The sequence below is a fragment of the Bubalus kerabau genome, chromosome 15 (assembly GCF_029407905.1).
Source record: "Bubalus kerabau isolate K-KA32 ecotype Philippines breed swamp buffalo chromosome 15, PCC_UOA_SB_1v2, whole genome shotgun sequence".
Classification (NCBI taxonomy): domain Eukaryota; kingdom Metazoa; phylum Chordata; class Mammalia; order Artiodactyla; family Bovidae; genus Bubalus; species Bubalus kerabau.
Window position 1 is genome coordinate 61,358,718 of NC_073638.1, and position 21,456 is coordinate 61,380,173.

A 21,456-nucleotide genomic window follows, 5' to 3' on the forward strand; every position below is an offset into this window, starting at 1 on the left:
GTAACATGCTGCTGCTACTGCTGCTAAGTCACCTCAGTCGTGTCCAACTCTGTGTGACCCCAGAGATGGCAGCCCACCAGGCTCCACCGTCCCTGGGATTCTCCAGGCAAGAACACTGGAGTGAGTTGCCATTTCCTTCTCCAATGCATGAAAGTGAAAAGTGAAAAGTGAAAGTGAAGTCACTCAGTCGTGTCCGACTCTTATCGACCCCATGGACTGCAGCCCACCAGGCTCCTCTGTCCATAGGATTTTCCAGGCAAGAGCACTGGAGTGGGGTGCCATTGCTGGACATATCCGCAAAAAATCAACAGCTCTGTAAACAGAGCTGTATAAACAATCAAAATAATATTTAATAATAGCCAAAATTTAAAATCAGCTTACAGAAGAGTGGGCTTGATGTGTGATAATCTGAGATGGTTTCTTCCATCTGGGACAAAAGTATTTGGTGCCCTCTTTCAAGAGAGCTCTGGTTCATACAGCCTTCTGCCACCACTAATGTATATGCAGTTAGTGGTCTAGTCATGTACCTCAAACTTAGCTCAACAGAGTCCCCATACTAATAATATATTCAATAGCACTATTAATTTTCCTGCTCAAGACAGAGCATCTCCTTGAAGTGATGAACTTTGGCTCTGGTTTGAAGCTTAAAGAAAGGACTGATGCTGAAGTTGAAACTCCAATAATTTGGCCACCTGATGTGAATAGTCAACTAATTGAAAAAGATTCCGATGCTGGGGAAAATTGAGGGCAAGAGGAGAAGGGGGCAACATAAGATGAGATGGTTGGATGGCATCACTGATTCAATGGAAATACATTTGAGCAAACTCTGGGAGAGAGTGAAAGACAGGAGAGCCTGGCGTGGTGCAGTCCATGGGGTCTCAAAGAGTGGGACACAACTTAAAGACTGAACAACAATGACTCCTCTTTAACTCATGGAAGCTATTGAACATTTCATTGCTAAATTGAATGTGCTGTATACAAAGTATAATTTGACTTGTTTATGATGATATATAGATTACAGATTAAGAGTACAGTCTCTAAAACCAGCAAATCTCTATCCACTATTACATAGATACATGACCTTGATTAGTTTTCTTGAGTTTTCTAAATGGAATGTTTAGAAATCCACAAAGTGAAAATGATGATTCCTGCTTGATAAGGCTGTTGTAAGAATTGGAGGAGATAAAATAAAGTATGTGGAAAGACAAAATGAACAAGACAATAGGGAACTGATTTTATTCTAGTCATTACAATGTGTAGATTATTCACTAATGAGGAAATTTTCAGATAAAATAAGACTCATCCTTGAATCATATGGGGGTCATGAGAAAAGACGGAGGTGAGTCTTACCCTAGAACATGGAAATAGAATAAAATAGAATAAATAGAATAGAATTCTATGTGTTTATCATTCCCAATGCTGATAAATCAGAGAAAACATCGTTGTTTGTATTACACAAAAAAATATTAAACAACTCTCATTTGCCAAAGATTTACATAAAGCATGTAAGTTTGAAATAATAAAACTTTTCTGATTTGGTTTCTGTAAGAATATTTTCAAAATTTGGCATATTGAAAATCTTAGTAGTTCACGAAACTCCCCTGGTGGTCTAGCGGTTAAGAATCTGCCTGCCATGCATGAGACATGGGTTTGATATCTGGTCCAGGAAGATGCCACATGGCACTGAGCAAGTAAACCTGCGTGCCACAACTACTGAGCATGTGCTGCACAGCAAATGAAGTCACCACAATGAGAAGCTCGCACACCATAGCTAGATCACCTTTGCTTGTCACAACTAGAGAAAACCAGCACACAGCAATGAATACCCTGTGCAGACAAAAGTAAATAACTACATAAAATAAAAAACATTTTTAAAAAGAAAATGTTAGTAGTTTAATTTCCTTAATTTCTGGGTATTTTAGGAATATTCAATTTACATATGCAATAATTTACCTGTCAGCCAATCAAAATAGAAGTCCTTAAGCAGTTCGTTAAGGTATAATCAAATTTGGTAATTCCAACTGGAGGTAGGAAATATTACACACTCACACATTGAGAGGTAAAGACCTTTCTGAGTCACAGACATAGACATATGGCTTCAGTTCTACAAATTTTGGTCATAGGTCAAGTACATACAAACCCAGAAAAGAAAAACTCACTAATCCATATCAAAGAACTATTCTAAATTGATTTGGACTCCAAATAGACAAACAGACAAGATTAACAAAGCAGAATCTCAGGTCTCTATCATCTGACAGAGAGAAGATCTCTATAATCCAGTCATTCCTTTACAGAGACTACCAAATGGTCAGACCACAAAACCCGAAGAAGCTAGCAGTAGAAATCAGGCACATGTTTAAAAAGAATTAAAATCAAATCCTAACCATGCTACCGAATAGACTATACACAAGTCCATAGCACAGGACCAGGAGGTGGACTTACCACTGGGCTACAAATCATTAGCCAGGAGCAGAGGACAAAGGGTTCCAGAAGTCCTTTCCTGGGTAGAGTACACAGGGGTCCAAAAGTGATGTCATATCAGAGTTACAGTACCAAACTGTGAAAGACAAATGCAGAAAAGGAGATTATTTTATGTATACTGTTACAATAGGAAGAACATTCATAAATGGGGAAGGTCTCAAAAAAAAACAGAAAGGAACTTGGAATTTTTTAGGGATAAATGTGCAAGAAGGTCATCCTAGAGTTTATGGAAGTCCTTGAAAAGGAGGCAAGTGAGTCTTCACTCAAAATACACCAGCACAGCAGAGTCATTAGAGGGCATGAAGATTTCTTAACTATTATTGCTTTTCGGGAGCAAAGGGCTCAGACATAAAGTTCAGCATTATTACATCATCAGCTTTGTAAAATGTTTTCTCATGAACAACGTGTTGGCAATTATTGTTGGAGAGCACAGTGTATTTAACAGTACACTTTACGTATTCTGTATAGAGTAAAATACCCACTATTCTTTACTAGCTGCCTGACTTTGGGGAAATTACATGATCTCTCTGATTTTAATTTTCTTATCAGTTCATTGCACATAAAAACATTGTCTTCTTCATAAAGCTAAATTCTAAGACTAGATTCTCACCTGTGAGCTCTCATAAACAATGGCGAACTCTTATCATCACTATTTACAACTGAATGAATCTATTGGAAAGTACTTCATTTTCTTTTTTTATTTCTAAAATCCACCTGACAAAGTAAACATTTCTAGAGCACAAGGATTCACTTTTTTAATTTGCCAGATCAGTTTGGTAATTTTAACAGAAACTTAATACTTGTTAACATGAATTTTAAATTTTTAGCACTTCATTGGGCTGTGTGTGTGTATATGCGTTTGGTCGCTCAGTCATGTCCAACTCTTTGAGATCACATGCACTGTACTCTCTGTCCATGGAATTTCTCAAGCATTGGGATAGACATTTTGAATTTATTTCTTTGAAAAGTTCTGATATCATAAAGGAAACTAGGAATAAGGTGTCAAATAATTAAATGAATATTAAAATCAAAGTTGGAAAAAACTAGCTGGCATTTGTCTGTGTTGTGTTAAAATCCATAATTCTGCTGTATTCCAAGCTGAGCTGATGTAAACTGGAAAACTGATAAAGGATGGTTTGAGAAAATCTTTTTTAAAAAAATCTTGTCATCTTTCCTTTTGATGAGTAAAATTAATGGTATAGAAACCTTACCATATCATTGTTCATGTGAATATGGTTCTGGGAAGATAAACGGTTTTGCTGTTTAAGAATACCAAATAAAGTAGTCCTAGATGTTCTTTTGGGGGCACAGGAGGGCCGAGAGGAGCTACTCCAAGTTCAAGGTCAGGAGGGGCGGCCGTGAGGAGATACCCCTCACGCAAGGTAAGGAGCAGTGGCTACGCTTTGCTGGAGCAACTGTAAAGAGGTACCCCATGTCCAAGGTAAGAGAAACCCAAGTAAGATGATAGGTGTTGCCAGAGGCATCAGAGGGCAGACACACAAACCATAATCACAGAAAACTAGTCAATCTAATCACACGGACCACAGCCTTGTCTAACTCAATGAAACTAAGCCATGCCCTGTGGGGCCACTCAGGATGGGCGGGTCATTGTAGAGGGGTCTGACAGAATGTGGTCCACTGGAGAAGGGAATAGCAAACCACTTCAGTATTCTTGCCTTGAGAATTCCATGAACAGTATGAAAAGGCAAAATGATAGGATACTGAAAGAGGAACTCCCCAGGTCAGTAGGTGCCCAATATGCTACTGGAGATCAGTGGAGAAATAACTCCAGAAAGAATGAAGGGATGGAGCCAAAACAAAAACAATACCCAGTTGTGGATGTGACGGTGATAGAAGCAAGGTCCGATGCTGAAAAGAACAGTATTGCATAGGACCTGGAATGCCAGGTCCATGAATCAAGGCAAATTGGAAGTGGTCAAACAGGAGATGGCAAGAGTGAACATCATTCTAGGAATTCTAGGAATCAGGGAACTAAAATGGACTGGAATGGGTGAATTTAACTCAGATGACCATTATATCTACTACTGTGGGCAGGAATCCCTCAGAAGAAATGGAGTAGCCATCATGGTCAACAAAAGAGTCCGAAATGCAGTACTTGGATGCAATCTCAAAAATGACACAATGATCTCTGTTCGTTTCCAAGGCAAACCATTCAGTATCACGGTAATCCAAGTCTATGACCCAACCAATAATGCTGAAGAAGCTGAAGTTGAACGGTTCTATGAAGACTTACAAGACCTTTTAGAACTAACACCCAAAAAAAATGTCCTTTTCATTATAGGGGACTGGAATGCAAAAGTAGGAAGTCAAGAAACACCTGGAGTAACAGGCATATTTGGCCTTGGAATATGGAATGAAGCAGGGCAAAGGCTAATAGAGTTTTGCCAAGAGAACGCACTGATCATGGCAAACACCCTCTTCCAACAACACAAGAGAAGACTCTACACATGAACATCACCAGATGGTCAACACTGAAATCAGATTGATTATATTCTTTGCAGCCAAAGATGGAGAAGCTCTATCCAGTCAGCAAAAACTACCCGGAGCTGACTGTGGCTCAGATCATGAACTCCTTATTACCAAATTCAGACTTAAATTGAAGAAAGTAGGGAAAACCACTAGACCATTCAGGTATGACCTAAATCAAATCCCTTATGATTATACAGTGGAAGTGAGAAATAGATTTAAGGGACTAGATCTGATAGAGTGCCTGATGAACTATGGATGGAGGTTCATGACATTGTACAGGAGACAGGGATCAAGACCATCCCCATGGAAAAGAAATGCAAAAAAGCAAAATGGCTGTTTGAGGAGGCCTTACAAATAGCTGTGAATAGAAGAGAAGCAAAAAGCAAAGGAGAAAAGGAAAGATATAAGCATCTGAATGCAGAGTTCCAAAGAATAGCAAGAAGAGATAAGAAAGACTTCCTCAGTGACTAATGCAAAGAAATAGAGGAAAACAACAGAATGGGAAAGACTAGAGATCTCTTCAAGAAAATTAGAGATACCAAGGGAACATTTCATGCAAAGATGGGCTCAATAAAGGACAGAAATGGTAGGGACCTAACAGAAGCAGAAGATATTAAGAAAAGGTGGCAAGAATACACAGAAGAACTGTACAAAAAAGATCTTCATGACCAAGATAATCACAATGGTGTGATCACTCACCTAGAGCCAGACATCCTGGAATGTGAAGTCAAGTGGGCCTTAGGAAGCATCACTATGAACAAAGCTAGTGGAGGTGATGGAATTCCAGTTGAGCTATTTCAAATCCTGAAAGATGATGCTGTGAAAGTGCTGAACTCAATATGCTAGCAAATTTGGAAAACTCAGCAGTGGCCATAGGACTGGAAAAAGTCAGTTTTCATTCCAATCCCAAAGAAAGGCAATGTCAAAGAATGCTCAAACTACTGCACAGTTGAACTCATCTCACACACTAGTAAAGTAATGCTCAAAATTCTCCAAGCTAGGCTTCAGCAATATGTGAACCATGAAATTCCAGATGTTCAAGCTGGTTTTAGAAAAGGCAGAGGAACCAGAGATCAAATTGCCAACATCTGCTGGATCATGGAAAAAGCAAGAGAGTTCCAGAAAAACATCTATTTCTGCTTTGTTGACTATGCCAAAGCCTTTGACTGTATGGATCACAATAAACTGTGGAAAATTCTGAAAGAGATGGGAATACCAGACCACCTGACCTGCCTGTTGAGAAACCTGTATGCAGCTCAGGAAGCAACAGTTAGAACTGGACATGGAACAACAGACTGGTTCCAGATAGGAAAAGGAGTACGTCAAAGTTGTATATTGTCACCTTGCTTCTTTAACTTATATGCAGAGTACATCATGAGAAACGCTGGGCTGGAAGAAGCACAAGCTGGAATCAAGATTGCTGGGAGAAGTATCAATAACCTTAGATATGCAGATGACACCACCCTTATGGCAGAAAGTGAAGAGGAACTCAAAAGCCTCTTGATGAAAGTGAAAGTGGAGAGTGAAAAAGTTGGCTTAAAGCTCAACATTCAGAAAACTAAGATCATGGCATCTGGTCCCATCACTTCATGGCAAATAGATGGCGAATCAGTGGAAACAGTGGCTGACTTTATTTTGGGGGCTCCAAAACCACTGCAGATGGTGATTGCAGTCATGAGATTAAAAGATGCTTACTCCTTGGAAGGAAAGTTATGACCAACCTAAACAGCATATTCAAAAGCAGAGATATTACTTTGCCAACAAAGGTCCGTCTTGTCAAGGCTATGGTTTTTCCAGTGGTCATGTATGGATGTGAGAGTTGGACTGTGAAGAAAGCTGAGCACTGAAAAATTGATGCTTTTGAACTGTGGTGTTGGAAAAGACTCTTGAGAGTCCCTTGGACTGCAAGGAGATCCAACCAGTCCATCCTAAAGGAGATCAGTCCTGGGTGTTCATTGGAAGGACCGATGCTAAAGCTGAAACTCCAATACTTTGGCCACCTCATGCAAAGAGTTGATTCATTAGAAAAGACCCTGATGCTGGGAGGGATTGGGCAGGAGGAGAAGGGGACGACAGAGGATGAGATGGCTGGATGGCATCACCGACTCGATGGAGATGAGTTTGAGTGAACTCCGGGAGTTGGTGATGGACAGGGAGGCCTGGCATGCTGCAATTCATGGGGTCACAAAGAGTCGGACACGACTGAGCGACTGAACTGAACTGAGATGTTCTTCTTTTTTTTCTTTTTCTTTAAGTTTATTTATTGGCTTCACTACGCAGCACATGGGATCTTAGTTCTCCAACCAGGGATTGAGCCTTCAATTTCTGCATTGAAATAGCAGAATTTCAACCACAGAACCATCAGGGAAGTCCCAGCCCTAGACATTCTAGAACAGACATGTAATTCTCTGCCTCTAGAGCTGAGAGAGCTTTGGCAAAGGGTTCAGAGTCTATTCTAACCATTCGCAACTTCCGACTGATGATATTAATGCTACCTACATTATGACCTTTAAAATACTGAGAATGAAAACAATTTATGCTGATTTCCTTGACTCCCTACCTCGGAAGAAGAGTAGCTTACAGGGTGAAAGGGATGAAATGGAGGAGCAGTTTGGGTTATTTTGAGCAGTCTCTCAACTGGGTACATCTGCATTGCTGATGGGAGTAAAATTATAGCTATCGGCTAAAGAACTCTTTATGTCATCCAGTTCAGGACCAGAAACAAACAAACAAAAAAAGATTCATTTCAAGAACTCAGCATCATAATAGACCATCATAGAAAGCACAAGTATGGTTAAGAAGCTTTGATTCCACATAGATGCTTGGGAAGGTGAAACCAAATCTTACATGGTATAGTGGAAAATAAATAAGATAATATACAAGTCTTTGTGACAAGTCTCTGAAGTTAGACAGCTTTGACTCAAATTCTGATTCCATCACTTATGGACCATCACTTGGCCATGGGCAATTAACTAAAATTTGTTTTCTTCATCTGAAAAGAAAATAAAGGAAGTACACATAATGTGGAATTGCTTTGAGGATTAAAAGAGAGAATTTAAGTACTCAGTTCCTGGTCCATTGTAAGTACTCTAGTGAATGTCTGCCACAGTAATATGATGTAGTAAAACAGTATATAAGTAGTGTATATTATAAGGAATTTATATATAGGCCACTTGCATAGCCTACAATTAATTTATCTGACAGTATATAATTAAATAGTGTTTATGGTGGTATAGATATAAATGTTATACCAAGTCAAAGGAAGGAAGAACAGTGCGGGTATCAGAAGGGAAATTAATGTTCTTGGTACCATGCCTGGCAAGTATTAATGTGCTGTGCGGTGCTTAGTCGCTTGGTCACGTCTGACTCTTTGCAACCCCATGGACTGTAGCCCACCAGGCTTCTTTCTCCATGGGGATTCTCCAAGCAAGAATACTGGGGTGGGTTGCCATCCCTCCTCCAGGGGATCTTCCCAGCAAAGGGCTCGAACCCAGGTCTCCTGCATTGTAGGCAGATTCTTTACTGTCTGAGCCACCAGGCAAGTATTAGTAGTAAGGACTTAATACATGTTAGGTGTTTTATTTCCACTGCTATTGATTTAGTAGGTTTTGTAGGGGAGGTTAAACTTGAACTGAACTTCAAAATTGGGTAAGATAAGGCTATTAAGGATCTCTCATGTGGAGACAATAGCAGAAGTGAAGTCACTGATGAGGGTATTACCATGACACAGTCCACCAAAGCCAAACACTACTCTAACGAGAACCAGTGGGGATATGCTCTGATTCTTCTACCAAGTCATTATCATTACTTTCCTCTTTATTAAGAGCTGTTCTTCCTTATAGTGTTTGGTGCCAGTGGCTATACACACTGAGCTGGATGATGGACAACAAGATATGTCCTCCATATCCTAATTCCCAGAATCTGTAATATTATTTTATTTGGGGGAAAAAAAAAAAAAAAAAAAGGTCTTTGCAGATGTGACTCAGATCTTGAGATGAAGAGATCAGGCTGGTTTATCCAAAAAGGAAAGGAAAAGGAAAGTGAAGTCTCTCAGTTGCGTCCGACTCTTTGTGACACCATGGACTGTAGCCTACCAGGCTCCTCTGTCCATGGGATTTTCCTGGCAATAGTACTGGAGTGGATTGCCATTTCCTTCTCCAGGGGAATCTTCCCAACCCAGGGATCAAACCCAGGTCTCCCTCATTGTAGACAGACACTTTACCGCCTGAGCCACCAGGGAAGTCCTAAACCCAGGTTTATCCAGGTGGGCCCTAAATCTCCTTACAAAAGAAACACAGGTGAGATCCACAGATAAGAGAAGATGACATGGCCCCAAGAGCAGAGACTGGAATAAGGCAGCCATAAGCCAAGAATTTCCAATAGCCACAAAAAGCTGGGAGAGGCAAGGAACAGAATCTCCCTTAGAGACAGAACAATGCTGTCACGTTGATTTTGAACTTCTGGCTTCTAAAACGATGGAAAAAATAAATTTCTATTTCTTTATTTAACCATCAACATTGTGATATTTTCTTACAGTTGCTGTAAAACTAAAACACTATGCCAAACTTTTTTATTACTTAATTAAAGCCTTCTATAATTTTCTACAGTCATCTATAACAATATAGATGTTATGATTACCATTTACGAGAGCTACAGCAATGTTTAACAGGCGTATCTAACCTACTCTAAAAGGAAGGTCAGCAGAGACTTCTTAAAGGAAGAAGTGTCTAGAGTGCAGTCTGTTGGGTAGGTAGGAGTTAGCTGAGACAGAGCTGAGAGGGGAGTTAAGTACATGGAGGTCCTAGATCAAAGGATAAGGAGCTAAAGAAAGTTTGGAGAGGCTGGGGAGCACTAGGGAGCATAACAAAGGTCTAAAGAATGGTGGAAGATCATCCTGGGCTTGAGTTGTTGTTGTTCAATCACTAAGTTGTGTCTGACTCTTTGAGACCCCATGGATGGTAGCATGCCAGGCTTCTCTGTCCTCCACTATCTCCCAAAGTTTGTTCAAATTTATCCATTGAGTTGGTGATCTTATCTAACCATCTCATCCTCTGCCACCTCCTTCTTCTTTTGTCTTCAGTCTTTCCCAGCATTAGGGTCTTTTCAAATGAGTTGCCTCTTTGCATCAGGTGGCCCAACTACTGGAGCTTCAGCTTCAACATCAGTCCTTCCAATGAATATTCAGGGTTGACTTCCTTTAGGATTGATTGATTTGATCTCCTTGCAGTCCAAGGGGCTCTCAAGAGTCTTCTCCAGCTCCACAATTCAAAAGCATCAATTCTTCAGTGCTCAACCTCTTTTTTGGTCCAACTCTCACATCTATACATGACTACTGGAAAAGCCAATGGCTTTGACTATATGGACCTTTGTCAGCAAAGTGATGCCTCTGCTTTTTAATATGCTGTCTAGCTTGGTCATAGTTTTCCTTCCAAGAAGCAAGTGTCTTAATTTCATGGCTGCAGTCATCATCCACAGTGATTTTGGAGCCCAAGAACATAAAATCTGTCATTGCTTCCAATTTTCCCCTTCTACTTGCCATGAAATGACAGGACCAGATGCCTTGATCTCAGTTTTTTTAATATTAATTTTCAAGTCAGCTTGAGTAGTGTTCCCTAAAAACAGTAAGAGGCTGGCTGTAGAAGAGGTCACACCTCCAACACTCTGAGAACAAGCAGAGGTCAGATTCTCTTTGTTTAATCAGCTAGTCTACTACTCTTTTGATAAATAATTGATAGGCCTGGATTATTTTAAACCTGTGAGGGTACGGGTGGGGTAGGGAAAGAGAAAGGAGATAAAATACGCATGGAAGTTGGCATATGCTATCCAGGGTTTTGCAGAAACCAGGTGGTAGCCCCCAAAGAAAATCAATAACCACTGCTTCTATTTGTAGCTCTGTTTCCACAGAAACATGTTTGTGGGTGAATTTGGAAAGCAGATTTACAATGCCAAAACCACCAGTCCAAAAAAGAGAAAAATGCAATTTGAATAAACTTTTTACTGTAGTGACAAATGTTTGATTTTACTAACATTTTTCCATTTAATTAACTGAATTTGGAAGGGATTATAAAATAAACTCAGCCATGCTCCTGTAGGCCAATAATACTGAAATCTGGAAGCAATATTAGCTTCAGTGTAAGCAGCATACATGGAAGGTGTAGAAAAAAGTTTGACTGACCTGTCAAGTGGAACTTACTTGCAAAAATAATTATTATAGTCAACTTTAAGACATTGTGCTAGTGAGGTTAACATTGATTAGAAGAAAAAACATCTCACTTCACTTTTGTGCCTTACTAAATATTGAATGTTACACCGTGCATGTTGTAGGCACATGGTTAAAAATGCTTTTAAAATCATCTTCCACATGTAATTCCTCAGACAATACAAAATTCTTCCTAATATCCATTCTTCAGTAGAATGAATATGTTTTAGTATTTTCCGTAGTATCAAACCTAAAATACTAAAAATACTAAGTACTTGTATCATTAAAATACGTAAAGTTGGTACAAGATGGTGGAGGAGTAGGTGGATGTGGAGTACATCTTTCTCCATGGATGCAACAGAAATACACCTTCAGAAACATAAGCACATGCAGAACACCAGCTGAGAGTGGACAGAAGGACCTGACCAGTGGAAAAGAATACATAGAACCATGCAAAACTCGGGAGGAGGAAGGAACTAGGGAGAAAAACAGGAGTATTAGTAGGACTGGACCTACCCTCAGCAGGTGGGGAACTGAAGCAGGGGTCCTATCTCCACAGTGTCTGAGTCAGAGGAGAAACATTTAAGGCTGAGAGTGAAACAGCTGATCTATGGCAACCTAAATGGAATGAAAATTAGACAGTCCTTGCTGCAGCCATATATACACTGGGCAGGAACGCGGGTCTCTTAGAAGGGGTAGCCGCTGGAAGCTGGAGTTTAGGGATTGTGGAGCAATCCCAGTGCGAGGGCTGAGGTTGACTGCAGAGAGACAGATCGAGGGGATGTGAGGGAGGAGATTAAGGTGGGAAATGCCTGTAGCGGAAAGCCAGCAGCCAAGGAAGCAAGGCGATACTGCTGAGTCACTCATAGTGGGTGGGGCCATCACCATAGCCTTTCTCTCTCCACATGCCAGCAGCTGCAGCTGAACAATAAAGAGGCTGGCCCATCCAATTCCTGAGGCATTGAATTACAGAGTAGGACCCCACCCAGGGTGCCCCTTTAAGTGCCTGATACACCAATCTGCAGAGTAGGACCCCAGTCAAGGGGGCCCCTCTATGTACCGGTCGCAGAACAACAGAAAAGAACCCCAGGCAAGGGATCCCTCTAAGTGCTTGAATGGGCGGAGCTACCGAGAAAGACTGGCCAAAGAGGCCTTCTGAGTGCCAGCTACAAGAGGCTTGAAAAGAGATTCTGATAGGGCCATAACTCCTGCGGTGGAGGCAGTCTGTGTCCCTGAACACTTGGTGCCCCCAGGGTCCCTGCAAGTCAAGCAGCTGCACCACCTTCACGCTCAACTCTCACTGGGGCAGAGCTGCCACAGGCAAAAAATAAAAAAAATAAACACATAAAATTTGTGTTTATGCGCTCAGGGTTACGTCGGTCCAACTCTTTGCAGCCCTGTGGACTGTGGCCTGCCAGGCTTCTCTGTCAGAGAGGGGGTTCTCCAGGCAAGAATACTGGGGCGTATTGGCCAATACTGGTTGCCATACCCTTCTAGAGCACTATATTTCCTGCTGCCCTAGCTGCCAACCCCACTGAGTACCTGGTGCTGCCAGAACCCCTGCGACCCAAAGCAGTTGCACCACTTCCACACCTGGCCCGCACAGGGGCAAACCCAAGCCCTCCGGGGCAGCCCCAGGAGCTAAACCCCAGTGGACGAGGTGTAGAGGTGGAAATCAAACCATAATAGAAACCCAGGGGTAGTGTGGCTAAGGAAGAAGACCCAAAACCTTCCCACCAGCTGTACAAGCTGCAGATTAAATCCACACGATCAACTAAGCAGACTGTGTCTATGGGATATATAAAAGGCCATTGAGAGCTCCCACAAAAGAAAATGCACTAACTCTGATAGCTGTGGACATTGGACGCAAGAACACACAGGAGTAGGACCAGATTAGAATCTGAGCAGCCCATACATCAGGTCCAGAGATCAGTACAGTGTTGGAGGGCATCCTAGGGAGGTAAGGTGGACTGTGATTCCCAGTGCAGAAAAGGACTGGGGACTCAAGAAAAACATTTATTCTTATTTTTTGACTTGTTCTATAGATTCCTTTGGATTTTTTCTTTTTTTTTCCTTTTTTCCCACTCTGTTGTAGTTGTCGATTTTATTGGCACTATGAAATCCAGTTAAGCTTTTAAGAATTTTGTTTTTTCTTTTTCCTCAGTCACATTTTTTTTTTATTGTTATCATAAACCTCTACCTCTACATTGGGCTTTTGCAGTTCTGTGGAGTTTTCCTTTTTTTTTTCTCTCTTTTTTTAATTTTAATTTTTTTAACTTATTATTATTTTTCTACATTTATACCTTTGTTTGCTTTTCTTACTGTTCTTTTCCCCTTGCAGTTAATCTTTAACGTATATAAATCTTCTTTGTCTACCTCTATTTAACTTTGCATATCTATTCTTTCTTTCTTTTCTTTCCCTCCTTTCCTCTCAACATATTTGTTAGTTTTATTTTCATTGCTTTATTCCCCAATTGGCACCTTGCTTTACTTTGCTTTCCAGTTTGTGCTTTAACTAGTTTTGTTCTGGTAGATATAATTTTTGGTTTACTTTGTTTGCTGGGTTAGTCTATTGTACTTAACTTTTGCTGGACTGTTTTGATTTTGCTTATGGGTGTATATGTACATGTGTATACTCGTCACACTTTCTATTGTTATAGACCTCTGCCTCTACATTGGGCTTTTGCAGTTCTGTGGAGTTTTCCTTTTTTCCCCCATTTTTCTTTCTTCTTCTGTTTTTTTTTTTTTTTCTCTTTTCTCTTTCTTATAATTTTAATTTTTAATTTTTTAAACCTATTATATTTTTTATACAGTTATTTCTTCATTTGTCTTTCCTACTGTTGTTTTCCCCTTGCAGTTAATCTTTAATGTATATAAATCTTCATCTACCTCTATTTAACTTTGCATATCTATTCTTTCTTTCTTTCCTTTCCTCTCAACATATTTGTTAGTTTTGTTTTCATTGCTTTATTCCCCACTTGGCACCTTGCTTGAGTTTTGCTTTCCACTTTGTGCTAAAGTTAGTTTTGTTCTTAACTGGTAAATAAAATTTTTGATTACCTCTGTTTGCCAGATCAATCTACTGTACACTATTTTTGTTGGACTGTTTTCACTTTGCTCATGGGTATATATGCCATTATTTTAATTATTATTTGCCTGATTTTGTAACTGTCATTTGTCTGGGGTTCATCTTTGATTTCTTGATTTTGGATGTTTTACTCTCCCTTAATGCCATAACAAACCACTTGTGGAATCTTCGTTCCTGACCAGAGATCAAACCCTGAGCCTTTGGCGTGGGAGCACTGACTCCAAGACCCTAGACTACCAGAGAACTAACCCTAGGGAGTAGCAAATAGTGAGAACTCACACAAGGTAAACCACTTGAATACAAGGCCTGGCATCACCCAACCTTCAGTAGCAGGCTGTGCAGGATACCTCATCTAAACAGCAAACAAGACAAAAATACAAGCCCATTCATCAGCAGACAGGAGTACCACCTCACTCAGGCTTGCCCATCAGAGGAAAAACAAACAAACAAAAACTCAGCACATATCTCACCCTATACAAAGCTCACACAAACTACTGGACCAATCTTAGGAGGGCAGAAAGCAAAAAAGAATTCAATGTTCTTCAAGGAAAGAATTCAACTTTCCTTGAAGCCTGGGAAAAGGAGACCTCAAACACAATAACTATAAAAAAAAAAAAAAAAGAAAAGAAAGGCAGAGAAATACTGCACAAATGAAGGAATAATTTATAAACACAGAAGTCCAAATAAATGAAGACAGAATAGGAAAATTACCTGAAAAAGAATTCAAATAATGATAGTAAAGATGATCAAAAACCTTGAAAACAAAATGGAGAAAATGCAAGAATCAATTAACAAAGACCAAGAAGAATTAAATAATAAACATACAGAAACAAGCAACACAATTACTGAAATTAAAAATACTCTAGAAGGAATCAATAGCAGAATACCTGAAGCAGAAGAATGAATCAGTGAGCTGGAAGATAAAATGATAGAAATAACTTCTGAAGAGCAGAATAAAGTTAAAAGAATGAAAAGAGCTGAGGACAGTTTCACAGACTTCTGGGACCATAACAAATGCAATGACATTTGAATTATAGGGGTCCGAGAAGATGAAGAGAAAAAGAAAGGGTATGAGAAAATTTTTGAAGAGACTATAGTTGAAAATTTCCCCAACACAGAAAAGGAAATAGTCAATCAAGTCCAAGAAGCACAGAGTTCCATACAGAATAAACCCAAAGAGAAACATGCCAAGACACATACTAATCAAACTAACAAAGACTAAACACAAAAAAAGAATATTAAAATCAGTAAGGAAGAAGCAGCAAGTAACATACAAGGGAAACCCCATATGCTTAACAGCTGATCTTTCAGCAGAAACTCTGCAGGCCAGAAGGGAATGGCAGGATATATTTAAAGTACTGAAAGGGAAAAATCTACAACCAAGATTACTGTACCCAAGGATCTCATTCAAAATTGATGGAGAAATAAAAAGCTATTCAGACAAGCAAAAGTGAAGAGAATTCAGTACCACCAAACCAGCTTTACAACAAATGTTAAACAGACTTATATAGTCAAGAAATACAAAAAGATCTACAAAATCAACCCTAAACAATTAGAAAATGGGAATAGAAACATAAATATCAATAATTACTTTAAATGTAAATAGATTAAATGCTCCAACCAAAAGACAGAGACTGGCTGAATGGATACAAAAACAAGACCCATATAGATGCTGTCTATAAGAATCCCACTACAGACCTCAAGACACATATACAGTGAAAGTGAGTGAGAGGATGGAAAAATATATTCTATACAAATGGGAAGCAAAAGAAAGCTAGAGTAACAATCCTCATATCAGACAAAATAGAAGATTGCAAAATAGAAGATTAAAATAAAGAAGATTACAAGGGGTAAGGAAGGACACTACATAATGATAAAAGTATCAACCCAAGAGAAAGACATAACAATTGTAAATATCTATGTACCCAACATAGGAGCACCTCAGTACATAAGACAAACACTAACAGACATAAAAGGAGAAATTGACAGTAACCCAATAATAGTAGGAGACTTTAACACCCCACTCACACCAATGGACAGATCATCAAAACAGAAAATTAATAAGGAAATACAAGTCTTAAATGACACATCGGATGAGATAGAGCTCACTGATATCTTCAGGACTTCCCATCCAAATGCAGAAGCATATACCTTCTCAAATGCACATGGAACATTCTCCAGGATAGACCACATCTTGGGTCACAAATCAAACCTCAGGAAATTTAAGAAAATTGAAATTGTGTCCAGAATCTTCTCTGACCACAATGCTATGAGACTAGATATCAATTACAAGAAAAAAAAAAAAAAAACAGTAAGAAATGCAAGCACATGGAGGTTAAATAACACGTTTCTAAATAACCAACAAGTTACTGAAGAAATCTCAAGGGAAATAAAAAAATTTCTAGATACAAATGACAATGAAAACACGACAGCTCAAAACCTATGGGATGCAGAAAAAGCAGTTCTAAGAGGGAAGTTTATAACAATACAATCCTACCTCAAGAAACAAGGAAAACATCAAATAGACAGCCCAATTTTACACCTAAAAAAAAGAAGAAAAAAACTCCAAAATTAGTAGAAGGAAAGAAATCATAAAGATCTGAGCAGAAATAAATGAAAAAGAAATGAAAGAAACAATAATAAAGATTAATAAAACTAAAAGCTGGTTCTTTGAGAAGATAAAAAAAAAAACTGGACAAACCCTTAGCCAGACTAATAAAAAAAGAGAGAGAGAGAGAAGATTCAAATCAGCAAAATTAGAAATAAAAAAGGAAAGGTTACAACAGACAATGTAGAAAATACAAAGGATTATAAGAGACTATTATGAACAACTATATGGCAATAAATTAGATAACCTGGAAGAAAAGGACAGATTCTTAGAAAAGTTCAATCTTCCAAGACTGAACCAGGAAGAAATAGAAATTATGAACAACCTAATTACAAGCACTGAAATTGAACCTGTGATTAAAAAAATCTCCCAAAAAACAAAAGCCCAGGACCAGATGGCTTCACAGGAGAACTTTATCTAAGATTTAGAGAAGAGCTAATGCCTATCCTTCCAAAACTCTTTCAAAAAATTGCAAAGGAAGGAACACTTCCAAACTCATTCTACGAGGCCACAAATCTCCCTGATATCAAAACCGAAGACAACACAGAAAAATAAAACTACAGGCCAATATCACTAATGAACATAGATGCAAAAATCCTCAACAAAATTTTAGCAAACAGAATTCAGCAACACATCAAAAAGCTCATACACCATGATCAAGTTGGGTTTATTTCAGGGATGCAAGGATTCTTCAGTATATGGAAATCAATCAATGTGATACACCATATTAACAAATTGAAAGATAAAAATCATATGATAATTTCAATAGATGCAGAAAAAGCCTTTGACAAAATTCAGCAGCTATGTATGATTAAAACTTTCAAAAAATGGGCATAGAAGGAACCTACCTCAACATAGTAAAAGCCATATATGATAAGCCTACAGCAAACATTATTTTCAATGGTGAAAAACTGAAAGCATTCTCCCTAAGATCAGGAACAAGACAAGCTTGTCCACTTTCACAACTATTATTTAACACAGTTCTGGAAGTCCTAGCTACAGCAATCAGAGAAGAAAAAGAAATAAAAGGAATCCAGATTTGAAAAGAAGAAGTAAAACTCTCACTGTTTGCAGGTGACCTGATACTGTACATAGTAAACCCTAAAGATAGTATCAGAAAATTACTAGAGCTAATCAGTGAATTTAGCAAAGTTGCAGGATACAAAATCAATACACAGAAATCACTTGCATTTCTATATACTAACAATGAAAAGTCAGAAAGAGAAATCAATGAATCAATCCCATTCACCGTTGCAACAAAAAGAATTAAATATCTGGGAAGAAACTTACCTAAGGAGACAAAGAACTGTACACAGAAAATTGTAAGAAACTAATGAAAGAAATCAAAGATGATATAAACCAATGGAGAGCTATTCCATGTTCTTGGGCAGGAAGAATCAACATTGTGAAAATGACTATACTACCAAACGCAATCTACAGATTCAATGTGATCCCTATCAAGTTACCAACAGCATTTTTCACAGAACTACAACAAAAAATTTCACAATTCATATAGAAACACAAAAGACCCCGAATAGCCAAAGTAGTCTTGAGAAAGCAGAATGGGCTGGAGGAACAACCTTCCTGACTTCAGATTGTACTACAAAGCTATGGTCATCAAGACAGTATGGTACTGGCACAAAAATAAATATAGACCGAAGGAACAAGATAGAAAGCCCAGAAAAAAACCCATGCACCTATGGGTACCTTATTTTTGACAAAGGAGACAAGAATATACAATGGGGTAAAGATAGCCTCTTCAATAAATGGTGCTGGGAAAACTGGACATCTACATGTAAAAGAATGAAATTAGAACACTGCCTAACACAATATACAAAGATAAACTCAAAATGGATTAAAGACCTAAATGTAACACCTGAAACTATAAAACTCTTAGAGGAAACATAGGCAGAACACTCGATGACAAAAATCAAAGCAAGATCCTCTATGACCCACCTCCTAGAGTAATGGAAACAAAACCAAAAGTAAACAAGTGGGACCTGATTAAACTTAAAAGCTATTTCACAGCAAAGGAGACTATAAGCAAGGTGAAAAGACTCCCTCAGAATGGGAGAAAATAATAGCAAATGAAACAACTGACAAAGGATTAATTTCCAAAATATACAAGCAGCTCATGAAACTCAATACCAAAAAAACAAACAACCCAATCAAAAGTGGGAAAAAGACATAAACAGACATTTCTCCAAAGAAGACATGCAGATGGCTAACAAACACATGAAAAGATGCTCAACATCACTCATTACTGCTGCTGCTGCTAAGTTGCTTCAGTCGTGTCCGACTCTGTGCGACCCCAGAGACGGCAGCCCACAAGGCCCCCACAACCCTTCCCTGGGATTCTCCAGGCAAGAACACTGGAGTGGGTTGCCATTTCCTTCTCCAATGCATGAAAGTGAAAAGCAAAAGTGAAGTCGATCAGTCGTGTCTGACTCTTGGCGACCCCATGGACTGCAGCCTACCAGGCTCCTCCGTCCATGGGATTTTCCAGGCAAGAGTACTGGAGTGGGGTGCCATCACACATTACTAGAGAAATGCAATTAGATATCACCTCACATCAGTCAGTATGGCCCAAATCAAAAAGTCTACAAACAATAAATGTTGGAAAGGGTGTGGACAAAAGGGAACACTCTTGCTTTGTTGGTGGGAATGTAAATTGACACAACCACTATGGAAGAATGTATTCAGTTCAGTTCAGTCACTCAGTCGTGTCCAACTCTTTGAGACCCCATGAACCGCAGCATGCCAGGCCTCCCTGTCAATCACCAACTCCCAAGTCCACTCAAACCCATGTCCATCGAGTAGGTGATGCCATCCAACCATCGCATCCTCTGTCGTCCCCTTCTCCTCCTGCCCTCAATGTTTTCCAACATCAGGGTCTTTTCAAATGAGTCAGCTCTTCGCATCAGGTAGCCAAAGTATTGGAGTTGCAGCTTCAACATTATTCCTTCCAATGAACACCCACCACTGATCTCCTTTAGGATGGACTGGTTGGATCTCCTTGCAGTCCAAGGGACTCTCAAGAGTCTTCTCCAACACCACAGTTCAAAAGCATCAATTCTTCAGTGCTCAGCTTTCGTTATGGTCCAACTCTCACATCCATACATGACCACTGGAAAAACCACAGCCTTGACTAGACAGACCTTTGTTGGCAAAGTAATGTCTCTGCTTTTTAATATGTTGTCTAGGTTGGTCATAACTTTCCTTCTAAGGAGTAAGCATCTTTTAATTTCATGGCTGCAGTCACCATCTGCAGTGATTTTGGAGCCCCCCAAAATAAAGTCTGACACTGTTTCCCCTATTTCCCCATCTATTTGCCATGAAGTGTTGGGACCAGATGTCATGATCTTAGTTTTCTGAATGTTGAGCTTTAAGCCAACTTTTTCACTCTTCTCTTTCACTTTCATCAAGAGGCTCTTTAGTTCTTCTTCACTTTCTGCCATAAGGGTGGTGTCATCTGCATATCTGAGGTCATTGATATTTCTCCTGGCAATCTTCATTCCAGTTGTGCTTCTTCCAGCCCAGCATTTTTCATGATGTGCTCTGCATATAAGTTAAATAAGCAGGGTGACAATATACAGCCTTGCTGCTAAGTCTCTTTAGTCGTTTCCGACTCTGTGCGACCCCATAGACGGCAGCCCACCAGGCTCCCCTGTCCCTGGGATTCTCCAGGCAAGAACACTGGAGTGGGTTGCCATTTCCTTCTCCAATGCACAAAAGTGAAAAGTGAAAGTGAAGTCGCTCAGTCGTGTCCAACCCTCAGCGATTCCATGGACTGCAGCCTACCAGGCTCCTCTGTCCATGGGATTTTCCAGGCAGGAGTACTGGAGTGGAGTGCCATTGCCTTCTCCGATACAGCCTTGACGTACTCCTTTTCCTATTTGGAACCAGTCTATTGTTCCATGTCCAGTTCTAACTATTGCTTCCTGACCTTCATACAGGTTTCTCAAGAGGCAGGTCAGGTGGTCTGGTATTCCCATCTCTTTCAGAATTTTCCACAGTTTTTATGATCCACAGAGTCAAAGGCTTTGGCATAGTCAACAAAGCAGAAATAGATGTTTTTCTGGAACTCTCCTGCTTTTTTGATGATGCAGCGGATTTTGGCAATTTGATCTCTGGTTCCTCTGCCTTTTCTAAAACCAGCTTGAACATCTGGAAGTTCATGGTTCATATATTGCTGAAGCCTGGCTTGGAGAATTTTGAGCATTACTTTACTAGTGTGTGAGATGAGTTCAACTGTGCAGTCGTTTGAGCATTCTTTGACATTGCCTTTCTTTGGGATTGGAATGAAAACTGACTTTTTCCAGTCCTGTGGCCACTGCTGAGTTTTCCAAATTTGCTGGCATATTGAGTGCAGCACTTTCACAGCATCATCTTTCAGGATTTGAAATAGCTCAACTGGAATTCCATCACCTCCACTAGCTTTGTTCATAGTGATGCTTCCTAAGGCCCACTTGACTTCACATTCCAGGATGTCTGGCTCTAGGTGAGTGATCTCACCATTGTGATTATCTGGGTCATGAAGATCTTTTTTGTGCAGTTCTTCTGTGTATTCTTGCCATCTCTTCTTAATAT

The 21,456-nt window shown here is 39.6% G+C and overlaps 1 long non-coding RNA gene across 1 annotated transcript in view; it reads right to left on the minus strand.

Annotated features, from left to right (window-relative positions):
• The window catches only part of LOC129629264 (uncharacterized), a 488,327-nt gene that overhangs the window by 245,334 nt on the left and 221,537 nt on the right, over window positions 1–21,456 (minus strand). Inside the window, exon 3 of the long non-coding RNA XR_008703113.1 lies at window positions 2,443–2,557. This is a non-coding gene — a long non-coding RNA (uncharacterized LOC129629264). The remainder of the gene's footprint in view (window positions 1–2,442; window positions 2,558–21,456) is intronic.